Consider the following 13,104-nt stretch of genomic DNA (forward strand, 5'->3'; position numbering starts at 1 on the left):
ATTCTCCAGGGTAGGTCATATGGTAGGCCACAAAACATGTCTTAACAAATTTAGGAAGCTATAGATCATATGGAGTATCTTTTCTGGTAAAAATAGTGTAAAACTAGAAATCAATAATAGGAGGAACTGTGGAAACTTTACAAATACATGGATATCAAACAAAGTGTCTTTGAATAACCAATGAGTCAATAAAGAAATTAAAAGTGAAATTAAAAAATGTTATGAGACAAACAAAAATAGAAACACAACATACATACTAAAATCTATGGGGTACAGCAAAAGCAGTTCCAAGATAGAAGTTTACAGCAATAAACACCTACATCAAAAATGAAGAATTATCTCAAATAAATGACCTAGCATTGCACAGGTAGAACAAGAAAAACTAAAACCAAAAAGCAGAAGAAAATGATAATAAAGATTAGAGCAGAAATAAATGGAGACTAAAGAAGCAAACTTCAACATCCTTCATGATAAAAAAAAAAAACTTCTCAACAAATTATGTGTATAGAAGGTTCATAGCTCAATGCAATAAAGACCATATATGACAAACCCATAGCTAACATCATACTGAATAGAGAAAAGATGAAAGCTTTTTCTCTAAGATCTGGAGAAAGACAAGAATGCACACTTCCATCACTTCTATTCAACATAATATTGGAAGTCATAGCCATAGAAATTACACAAAAGAAAATAAAAGTCTTCCAAATTGGAAGGGAGGAAGTCAAATTGTCTGTTTGCAGACAATATGATCTTATGTAGGGGTAAACCAAAAGACTCTACCAAAAAACTGCTAAAACTAATAAGTGAATTCACTAAAGTTGCAGGGTAAAAGTAAATATGCAGAAGTCAATAGCATTTTTATACCCTAATAGTGAACAATCTGAAAAAGAAATGAAAAACAATTCCATTTATAATAACTACAAAAATCTATAAGATACCTAGGAATAAAGCTAACCAGAGAGGTAAAAACTGTAGAATACTGATGAAAGAAATTGAAGAGGACACAAATAAATAGAAAGATATCCATGTTCATAGATTGGAAGAATTAATATTGTTAAAATGTCCGTATCATACCAAAGTATGTAAAGATTCTCTGTAATCTCTGTCAAATTTCCAATGACATCCTTCACAGAAATAGAAATGCAGTCCTAAAATTCACACAGAATGACAAAAAACTCTGAATAACCAAACCAATCTTGAGCAAAAAAATCCCCACAGCAACAAAGCTGGAGGCATCATACCAGCGAACTTCAAAATATATCACAAGCCTACAGTAACCAAAACAGCATGTATTGGCAGAAAAACAGGCATAAAAAACAATGGAACAGAATACAGAGCCCAGAAATAAATCCACACATCTACAGCCAACTGATTTTGGACAAAGGTGCCAAGAACACACATTGGGGAAAGGACAATTTCTTTAATAAATGGTGCTGAGGAAATTGAATATCCATATGCAGAAGAATACTAGATCCCTATCTTTCACCATACAAAAATCAACTCAAAATGACTTAAAAAACTTAAATATAAGACCCAAGACTATGAAACTACAGAAGAAAACAGAGAGAAAATGCTTCATGTCATTGGACTAGGCAAGGATTTTTTTGATAAGACCTCAAAACACAGGCAACAAAACCAAACAGAAATTGAGATACGCCAAACTAAAAAGCTTCTACACAGCAAAGAAAACAATCAACAGAGTGAAGAGGCAACCTACAGGACGGGATAAAATATTCAAAACTATACATTGACAAGGCATTACTATTCAGAATATATAATGACCTTGAATCAACAAACAAAAAATAAACAACCTAATTTTAAAAATGGTCAAAAGACTTTAACAGGCATTTTCCAAAAGAAGACATACAAGTGGCCAACAGGCATATTAAAAAATACTAAATATCACTTATCATCAGGGATAATGACCCTGGTCACTAATAACCATGTAAATGCATATCAAAACAATGAGACATGCCCTCACTCCAGTCAGAATAGCTGTTTTAAAAAAGACAACAGATAACAAGTGTTAGCAATTATGTGGAGAAAAGGGAAACCTTAATACACTGTTGGTGGGAATGTAAATTAGTACAGTCATTATGGGAAACAGTATGGAGGTTCCCGAAAAATTAAAAATAGAACTATCATATGATCCAACAATCCCACTATTGGCTATATATCTGAAGGAAATGAAATCAGTATATCGAAGAGACATCTGCACTCTCATGTTTATTGCATTACTATTCACAATAGCCAAGATATGGAATCAATCTAAGTGTCCAACAATGGGTGAATGGATAAAGAAAATGTGATATAATATAATGGAATATTATTCAGCCATAAAAAGGAAGGAAATCTTGTCATTTGTTACAACATGGATAAACTTGGAGACATTATGTTCAGTGAAATAAGCCAGGCACAGAAAGACAAATACCACATGTTCTTACTCATATGCATAATCTAAACACATTAATCTCATAGAAGTAGTGAATAGAATAATGGTCACCAGAAACTGGGGAGAGTAGAAGTAAGGAGGAAAGGGGAGAGGATGGTCAACAAGTACAAAGTTACAGTCAGAAAGGAAGAAAAGGTTCTGATGTCCTGTAGTACAGTAGGGTGACTATAATCAACAAAAAAGTATTGTATATCTCAAAAGAGCAGGAAGAGAGGATTTTGTATTGTCCTACCACAAATAAATGATAAATATTTGAGGTGATGAGTATGCTAATTACCTTTATTTGATCACTGTACAATGTATACAGGTATCAAAACATCACATTTTACCATATAAATAGGTACTATCATTATGTGTCAATTAAAATAATTATTTTAAAAGTGGTTCTGGGACGGTGAGATATCTACATGCAAAAGAGTGAATGTGGGCCCCTACATCATACCACTTACAAACATGTACTCAAAATGAATCGAAGTCCTAAATGTAAGAGCTAAAGGTATAAAACTGTTAGAAGAAAATATAAGGATAAATCTTAACAACCCTGTAGTAGGTAACAGTTTCTTAGATGTGACACTAAAAGCTCAAGTGACAAAAGAAAAACAGATAAATTGGATTGAATCATCATGTAAAACATTTGTGTTTCAAAAGACACCAGCAAGAAAGTAAAAGACAACCATGTAATGTGAAAAAAATATTTACCAGTCATATATCTGAGAAGAGATTCATATGTAGAATATAAAAATAACCTTCACAAGTCAATAATTAAAATATAAATTACATAATTTAAAAGATAGGCAAAAGATATAAAGGCAAAAGATATAAGTAAACACTTCTCCAAATAAGATATGTGAATGGCCAATAAATACATCAAGATATGCCAAAACCAATTAACTATAAGGAAAACAAAAATGAAAACCACAATGAGATACCTCTTCACACTCCCTAACATGGCTATAGTCAAAAACACTGAAATATCAAGTGTTGGAGAAGTTGTGGACAAATTGAAACACTGTTGGCAGAAATGTAAAATGGTACGGCCACTTTGCAAAACTGTTTGGTAGTCCCTCAAAAGGTTAAATATAGAGTTACCATATGACTCAGCAATTCCACTCTTAGGTGTGTACCCAGAAGATATGAAAGTTTATGTCCACACAAAAACTTACCCACAAATGCTGATAGGAGCATTTTATTTGTAATAGCTAAAAAGTGTAAAAATGCAAATATCTATCAGTTGATAAATGGATAAATAAAATACGATTTAGCCACAAATGGGAATATTATTTGCCAATTAGAAGGAACGAAGTACTGGTACATGCTATAGCATAGATGAACCTTAAAAATGAGATAGGAGGCAGGACTCAACATGGGGCTCAGACACTGGACCAAATTGAGTACTAGCTAAAACAGATCTGATGCAGAAGCACCTGCCCATAAGACATGCCCACTAATGTGTCATGTCAGTTTACCATTGCCATGGCAACAACATACCATCCCTTTCCATAGCAATGACCCGACAACCCAGAAGTTACCACTCTCATCGTATAAATTTTTGCACAAACCACTCCTTACTTTTCATATAATTAACAGTGGGAATAAATATGACTGTAAAACTGTCTCTGGGCTGTTATTCTGGGAGTATGGAGTAGCCTTGCTCTGCAAGGAGCAGTACTTCTGCTGCTGCTGTTGTATGCTGCCACTTCAATAAAAGTTGCTGTTTAATGCCACTGGCTCGCCCTTGAATTATTTCCTGGGCTAAGCCAAGAACCCGCCCGGGCTAGGACTCAATTTTGGGGCTTGCCTGTCTTGCATCATCTGGTGACCAGCGAAGAGAGGAAGACAGTGGAGACGGCAGTGATTAGTGGAGATGGCAGTTACTGATTGGTGGAGATGGTAAGACCTGGATGCTGAGACAGTACAGAGAGGTAGCGATTGGAGAGAGACAATGAAAGATGGCAGTCAGAGAGGCGGTGAGATAACAACAAGAGACAGCAGTTGGTGGGAGTGAAAGATGGCAATCTGCAATATCACAAGGAGAGAGACAGCAAAAAAGTCTGTGATCTTGAGGCTGCAAGAGCTGTAACACTGAGGCTGTAACAATAAATAGCTTCTAATACTACAGAGCTATAACAATAACCAAAGACTCTTTTAAGAGCCATCATCTTTCCCTGGCAGGCAGCAGAGCAAAGTGGAAGAGCAAGTAGCCATGGTGCTGCTGCCTCATGGGACCCACTGCTCCAACCAGCAGGTCAGTGGATTACAGGTCCCTGTGCTGCCCCTCTCACAATATGGCAGCTGAGCCCACCCAAGCTGGGGGGCCTGGAGAGACCTATACCCAAGTCATGCATGGGAGATCATTTGGTGCAATGGGTGAATGTCTCCTCTCTTCTCCTCCCCAACCATAATATTAGGTAAGGTAGGAAATAAAGGCCTTTGGCTAAGTGGTCAGTTAAAAGTTAGCTGCAGTAACTTTTACTTGAAGCACATCCTTGTCACCACTTTTCCTGTCCCCCCCACTTCATTTTATTGCTCCCCATTTGTTTTATTTTTAGTTCTAAAAACGTATGTTTTGTTGCAATCATTTGTTTGTGGTCATGTTTGCTTTCACTTTCCGTTAACTGTATTTGGCAACTGTTTAAGGCGGGATACTTGGTAGTGAGAGATCCCCCATTGTGTGGACTCTAGAACACCAGAGTCAAATTGTTCTGCAATTCCAACTTGGTCTGGGGTTCACTCTTGGCCACCCCTGGGGTGCCTCAAGGTTTTTGGCATTTGGTGAGAGAACACTCATTGGCTGAACTTCGGACACTCTAGGTTTTCAGCATAGGTATTTTTGGTCACTCCACTAAATGCTCTGGGGTTTCTGGCATTGACATTCCCGCTAGGACTCTGGGTTATAGTCCCTCCCCCTAAGGAACTATTGGTCTTGCCATTTTCTACCATAAAGTTGGAAGTATTATTTTTCTAATAGTCAGCGGCAAGCCCCTTCCTACGTGCTGTCATATAACTGCCTTGCTCAAGCCCTTCTTGTTCAAAGAAACTGAGAGTTCCCAGACTCCTGGCCTGATGAACAGCACCTACAGTGATAGGCAAGTGGCCACCTGAATATTTTTTGGTGTCTCCACTTCTGGGTAGGTTCTCCAGCAAGTCAGGGCCTCTGAAGTCTCCCCTTGGGCAATGCAGTTTACCCTTCCCTTCCTCCTTTCTACAATCACTATTTGTTAGTCCCCCCTTGTATATCGCTCACTCTCTGTGGAATTTAGGCTCAACATCCAACTGCCATTTGTAGTTTGTAATCTACTTTTGTAACACCTTGCTATCTGTAGAAAGTGTGAATTTAAAAAGGGAAAAGTAACTAGGCATTTGCTAAACTTAGGCTAACTAAAACCCCCTGTAGAGATTCTTAGTGTACGTGGGGACAACAGTGAACATCCCAGAGGATTCACAATTAGGGTGTCTTTTAGACAACTGAAGTAAGTTTAAATTAGTGCAAAGAAAACTGGCACGAGTAAAGTATGGGGGAAAATGTCCCCCATGATCCAATCACCTCCTACCAAGTCTTTCCCTCAACACATGGGGATTATAATTTGAGATGACATTTGGGTGGGGACCCAGAGCCAAACCATATTATTCTGACCCCGGACCCTCCCAAATCTTGTGTCATTCTCATATTTCAAATCACAATCATGCCTTCCCAATAGTCCCCCAAACTCTTAACTGATGATGGTATTAAACCAAAAGTCCAAATCCAAAGTCTCTTCTGAGACAAGTCAAGTCCCTTCCACCTATCAGCCTGTAAAATCAAAAGCAAGTCAGTTACTTCCAAGATACAATGGGGGTACTGGCATTGGGTAAATGTTCCAATTCTAAATGGGAGAAATTGGCCAAAACAATGGGGCTACAGGCCCCATGGAAGTCCAAAACCTGTCAGGGCACTCATTAAATCTTAAAACGCCAAAATGATTTCTTTTGACTCCATCTCTAACATCCTAAACATGCTGATGGAAGGGGTGACCTCCCACAGCCCTGGGTAGCTCTGCCCCTGTGACTCTGAGGGTACAGTCCCTGTGGCTGTTTTCACAGGCTAGTGTTGAGTGCCTGCAGCTTTTCCACGTGTATGGTGCAATCTGTCAGTGGATCTACCTTTCTGTAGCCTGGAGGACAGTGGTCTTCTTCTCACAGCTCCACTAGGCAGTGTCCCAGTGAAGAGTCTGTGTGGGAGCTCCAACCCCGTATTTCCCTTCTATGCTGCTCTAGCAGAAATTCTCCATGAGGGCTCTGACCCTGCAACAGATTTCTGCCTGGACATCCAGATGTTTCCATACATCTTCTGAAATCTAGGTGGAGGCTTCCAAACCTCTGCTCTTGTCTTCTGTGCACCTGCAGGCCCAACACCACATAGAAGCCACCAAGGCTTGGGGCTAGCATCCTCTGAAGCAATGACCCCGAACTGTACCTTGACTCCTTTTAGCCACAGCTGGAGTTGGAGTGGCTGAGACACAGTGTGCTGGATCCTGAGGCTGCGCAGAGTAGCAGGGCCCTGGGCCTAGCCCAGGAAACCATTTTTCCTTCCTAGGCCTCTGGGCCTGTGATGGAAGGGGCTGCTGTGAAGATCTCTGATATGCCCTGGAGACAATTCCCCATTGTCTTGGCTATTAACATTCAGCTCCTCATTACTTATACAAATTTCTGTAGCTGGCTAAAATTCCTCTCAGAAAATGCGTTTTTCTTTTCTACCATATAGTTAGGCTACAAGTTTTCCAAACTTTTATGCTCTGTTTCCCCCCTTTTTTTTCTGTCCATAAGTTTATTGTCTTTATCTGAAAACCCTTATAGAAAATTGGTTTAGCTCTCAGCAGTCTGCTCCTGAGCTCTGAGGAAGCCTGTTTTCTTTTGAGCTACCTAATCTTTCTTCTGAGCAAGGGACATTTTGGGATGGTTCTACTTCTTCTAATTTCTTTCTTGGGCTTCTTTTTGTAGACTGGATTCTCTCATATAGCAGCACGAGCTTCTTATACACTTCCATCATATCTAGAGTTATACTCTTCTTTATGTATTGAGAGAACTGTTTCTTGTAAGCATCTTCACCTTCTTCCATTAAGTAGCATATGTAATCTACAACATTCTGCCCCATGATGTGCTTCTGGTGTACTTCTGAATTAAATTCTTTGCTTTCAGAATCATAACCAGGGAATCATTTGGTACTGTGAGGGATACGCAAGCCTCCATCCACAGCTCCCTTCAGGGCACCAAAAACTTTATTGCCAGTGGTAGTTCTGGCAAGGCCTGCATCCAAACAGCAGGTAAAGGCACCCGGATGACCATCAATGCTTTCCACGTTATATTCATTGCCAGTCACCTTCACTTGGCCTTCATAGATCTTGTCCACATCAAACCTTTTGAGAAGCCTGTGGGTCAGCAGCAGGCCAGTATAATATGCTGCAGCATAATTTGTCAGGTCAACCTTCACACCGTATTTTGGCAGTTCAAGTGCATATGCTGCACAGACTATCATATCCCCCTCTATACAGGCATAAGCAATCTGACAAATGATACCTCTTTTTGTTACATGAACGATCATCCTATATTTGAGTGTGTTGTATTTATTTTTATCCTGTATCACCAAGCATTTCTGAGCACAGTAATCATTTTTACCTTCTCATCGTCTTCTAAATTTCACTTGGTATCTCTCAAAGTAGGCCTTATTCTTAACAACTTTAACAAACCCCATCCTGTGGAACAGAGACCTCTGCTTCCCTTTTAAATATAAGTTCCAATTTTGAACCATATCTTTGTGAGTGCATATAGCTGAATGCTTTCAGAATCAGTCAGGCCACATCTTGAACGCTTGGCTGCTTAGAAATTTCTTCTGCCAGATACCCTAAATAATCTCTCTCAAGTTGAAACTTCCACAGATCTCTAGGGCAGAGAAAAAATGCTGCCTATATCTTTGCTAAAGCATAGCATAAGTGACCTTTGCTTCATTTCCCAAAAAGTTCCTCATCTCCATCTAAAACTGCCAGAGGCTTTCGAGCAAAGCGACTCCATTTTGAGTGAGGGCTAGGAAAATGAGGCTGAGACTTGCTGGGCTACATTTCCAGAAAATTAGATGTTCCTAGCCTCTAGATGTTTTTGGTTAAGGGAACAAATTTATGATGTTTATTGAAACAGACCCAGACTTGGGATTGTCCAGATATCCTGATATCTGGAGAACAAGGACATTCCTAATTTTGCTTTAAAGATAATAATATTGATTCTTATAAAGTATAGTAATTAAGAAAATTAATCCTTTATCACAAATTCTTGTAGCAGAGCACATCTCCCTAAGAGCTATTTTTATCCTATAAATATACAAGCATTGTACCTAGGGTGGAAGGGTTCCTCTTCTTACTTTCAGGAACATCCTACTCTGTCTATGGAGTAGCTGTCCTTTCACTGCTTTACTTTCTTAATAAACGTGCGTTTACTTTGCACTGTGGACTAACCCTGAATTATTTCTTGTGTGATATCCAAGAACCCTCTCTTGGGGTCTGGATCAGGACCCCTTTTCAGTTAACAAAACCACCTCAGCCTGGACTTCATTGTCTATATCACTGTCAGCATCTTGGTCGTAACAATTTAACAAGTCTCTAAGAAGTTCCAAATTTTCCCGCATCTTTCTGTCTTCTTCTGAGTTCTCCAAACTATTCCAACCTCTTCCTGTTGCCCAGTTCTAAAGTCACTCCAACATTTTCAGGTTATCTTTATAGCATGACCACACTCCTAGTACGAATTCTCTGTATTAGTCCATTTTCACACTGCTATAAAGATACTTACCTGAGACTGGGTAATTTATAAGCAAAGAGGTTTAATTGACTCACAGTTCTGCATGACTTTGGAGGCCTCAGGAAGTTTATGATCATGGAGAAAGGTGAAGGGGAAGCAGACACCTTCTTCACAAGGTGGCAGGAGACACCTGGCGAGTGCAGAAAAAACTGCCACTTTTAAAACTATCAGATCTTGTGGGAACTTCCTAACTATCACAAGAACAGCATGGGAGAAACCACCTCCATGATCCAATCACCTCCCACCAGGTCCCTCTCTTGACATATAGAGATTACAATTTAAGGTGAGATTTGGGTGGGGACATGGACCCAAATCCATATCACATCCCAATCTTGCTTATTTCCTTCCTTCTGTTTGTTTTAGATTTAGTTTACTGTTTTGTTTTCAGTGTCTTAAAATTGGAGGTCTTATTATTGATTGGAGATTTTCTTTCATAGGCATTTACAGCTATAAATTCCCCCTTTAACTATTGTTTTAGCCATATCCCATACTTTTTTTGTTGTGCTGGGATTTTGTTTTCATTCATTTCACAGATTGTCTTTTTTTCCCCCTGTCTTCTTAAGCTAAAATTGACAAAAAATTGTTTATATTTATGGTGTACAATGTGATGTTTAAACATATGTATACATTGTGAAATGTTTAAGCCAAAGTAATCAACACATTTAGCACTGCATATATTTATCTTTTTTGTGGTGACAGCATTTAAAATATACTCTTAGCAATTTTCAAGTATACAATACATTATTAACTATAGTCACCATGCTGTGCAACACATCTCCATAACTTATTCATCCTAATTGAAATATTATACCTTTAGACCAACATCTCTACATTTTCTTCCACCTCACCCCCACCCTAGCCCCTGGTAACTACTATTTTACTCTCTGCTTCTATGAGTTGAACTTCTTTGGATTCCACATGTAAGTAATATCATACAGTATTGTCTTTCTCTGCCAGGATTATTTCAGTTAGCATAATGTTGCCAAGTTCCCTCATGTTGTTGAAAATAACAGGAATTTTTTATTACTTAAGCCTAACTAGTATTCCATTGTACATATATACCACATCTTCTTTATCCATTCATCCCTCAATGGATACTTAGGTTGATTCCATATCTTAGTTATTGCAAATGATGCTACAATGCACATGAAGGTGCAGGTATCTCTTTGACATACTGATTCTACTTCCTTTGAATAAAGAAAATATGGTCCAGCCCGGTGGCTCATGCCTGTAATCCCAGCACTTTGGGAGGCTGAGGTGGGTGGATCGCTGGAGGTCAGGAGCTCGAGACCAGCCTGAAGAACATGGTGAAATCTCGTCTCTACTAAAAGTACAAAAATTAGCCAGGCATGGTGGTGGGCAACTGTAGTCCCAGCTACTCGGGAGGCTGAGGCAAGAGAATCGCTTGAACCTGGGAGGCGGAGGTTGCAGTGAGCCGAGATCATGCCACTGCACTCCAGCCTGGATGACAAGAGTGAGACTCAGTCAAAAAAATAAAAACGAAAATACATTTTTTTCTTTGTGTATATACTATAGGTTTTTAAAACTCAGAAGTAAAAAAGCTGGCTCATACGATCATTTTATTTTTAATTTTTTCATGAACTTCCATATACTATTTTTCATATGGCTGTTCTAATTTACATTCCCACCAACAGTGTGTTAGGGTTTCCTTTTCTCCGCATCTTTGCCAACACTATTTTTTGTGTTTTTGATGATAGCCATTCTAACAGGTGTGGGGTGATAGATTCTCGGGGTTTTGATTTTCATTTCACTGATGATTAGTGATGTTGAGCATTTTTTCACAAACATGTTGCAATTTGTATGTTTTCTTTAGAGAAAAGTCTTTTCAAGAGCTTAGCTCGTTTTAAAATCAGGTTACTTGCTTTCTTGCTAATATTTGATTTCCTTATATACTAGAATTTTTTATGGGGGGTACTTCAGTTTCTCACCCTTATCATCAAGACTCACTGCCTCCCATCATCAATATTTATTGAGCATTTATGGTGTACTAGGCACAACAGAACATACAGAAAACACTGTCCCTGCTCTTGAGAAGCTTACATTCTAAAAAGGTGTAGAAAAGAAGCTTACATTCTAAAGAGGTGTAGAAAAAATACACCTCTTTTAAAATGGCATTTTTGTTTGGTGTTTTCTGCAAAGTACTGAGGAAATATTTTGAAAAGTGTGTTTAGGTATAATTTAGCCCCATTATTATTTAGAGAATAGAGGAAGAGAAAGAGGAAGGATTTGAAAGACAGACAATGACAGGTCATTTAGGATAGGTAGGGTTTTAAAGGGAGATAAACACAATCTCATCAATTAAGGAGAGATGAGCTACAGTAAACAGGATGAGGGAAATAGTTAGTGGGATGCAAGCAAAGGAAGCAGGGTGTCTTAGACATTGAGTGGAGCCAGAAAGATCATGCGGCCTTTTTCCAAGTACATGGCCAGCAAGTAGGAATGGTTTTTTTAGTAGAGCCGGGGTTTCACCATGTTGGCCAGGCTGGTCTCAAACTCCTGACCTCTTGATCCACCTACCTCAGCCTCCCAAAGTGCTGGGATTACAGGTGTGAGCACTGCACCTGGCTGACAGCAGGCTTTCTCTGGGGAGTTCAGAATCTCACAATAGAACACAGAGAAGTTAAGGGCCAGACCCAATCTGATAGGATGTGTTGGTTGCATTTCCTTTTTGTTGATTTCAAAAGCTTCTTGGTAGGATTGTTGTGACTGATTCACAATCCCTTTCTTGTCATCACCAGCAGCAACCTCAGCTAAGTAACAGTAGTAAGCTCCTTTCATTTTCAAATAGAAGACTTTGCTCTCTGCTTGTGAAGCATTGGGGATCAAGACCTTTTCCAAAAGAGACAGTACATCATTGCAGATATCTATTAGCTCTGTCTCAATTTTCTCTGCATTGTCGGGCCATCTGCTGTTTTTTCTCAGCACCTTCCATCTTTTGTTCAATACTTGAAACGACCTTCAAGATGACCTACGGGCTCCTACAACATTTTTGTAAGCAACTGAGAGATGGCTCCTCTCCTCACTGGATAATTCAGCTTCTTGCTCTATTACAGATCTCATGCAGGCTACCATGTCATCATATCTCTCAGCCTGCTCGGCCAGTTTGGCCTTCTGAACCAGCTCATTTTTATCCATGACTAGATGTTCTGTTTCTGGATTGGGTGGTGGCAGCAGACCAACGAGGGCTCAGCAGTCTCTGGGGGGCAGCAGTGGTGGCAGTGGCAAGCTCAATTTCCTTATAAACTAGAATATTCACCCCTTTTAAGAAGTATGATTTGCAAATATTGTCTCCCATTCCACAGCTGGTCTATTCACTCTACTGAGCCTTTTTTGTGCAGACAGATGCTTTTTATTTTGGTGCAGTCCCATTTGTCTACTTCTGCTTTTGTTGCCTATGCTTTGGGGTCATATTTTTTAAAAACCACACCCAGATCCATATCAAGAAGGCTTTTTACCTTTTCCTGTTTTTCTCCTCTTAGTTTTACAGTTTCATGTCTTACATTTAAGTATTTAATCCATTTTAATTTGATTTTTGGACATAGTATGAGATAAGGATCCAATTTTATTTTCTGTATGTGGTTATCTAGTTGTCCCAACAACATTTATTAAAGACAGTGACCTTTCCCATTGTGTCTTCTTGGTATCTTTGTCAAAGATGAATGAACAAAAATGTGTAGATTCATTTCTGGCTCTCAATTCTGTTGTATTGGTTTGCACATGCATTTTTATATCAGCACCATGCTGTTTTGATTTTGTTAACTTTGTAGTACATTTTGAAATAAAGTAGTGTGACACCTCTTGCTTTATTC

At 39.0% G+C, this 13,104-nt stretch overlaps 2 pseudogenes; both read right to left on the minus strand.

The window, feature by feature from the left end:
- Window positions 1-7,294: 7,294 nt before the first annotated feature.
- Window positions 7,295-8,195, minus strand: LOC104665003 (annotated as a pseudogene).
- Window positions 8,196-9,832: 1,637 nt separating this feature from the next.
- On the minus strand, window positions 9,833-12,457 carry LOC104665008 (annotated as a pseudogene).
- Window positions 12,458-13,104: the final 647 nt, after the last annotated feature.

Source organism: Rhinopithecus roxellana, chromosome 4, assembly GCF_007565055.1.
Source record: "Rhinopithecus roxellana isolate Shanxi Qingling chromosome 4, ASM756505v1, whole genome shotgun sequence".
In the NCBI taxonomy this organism is placed as follows: Eukaryota; Metazoa; Chordata; class Mammalia; order Primates; family Cercopithecidae; genus Rhinopithecus; species Rhinopithecus roxellana.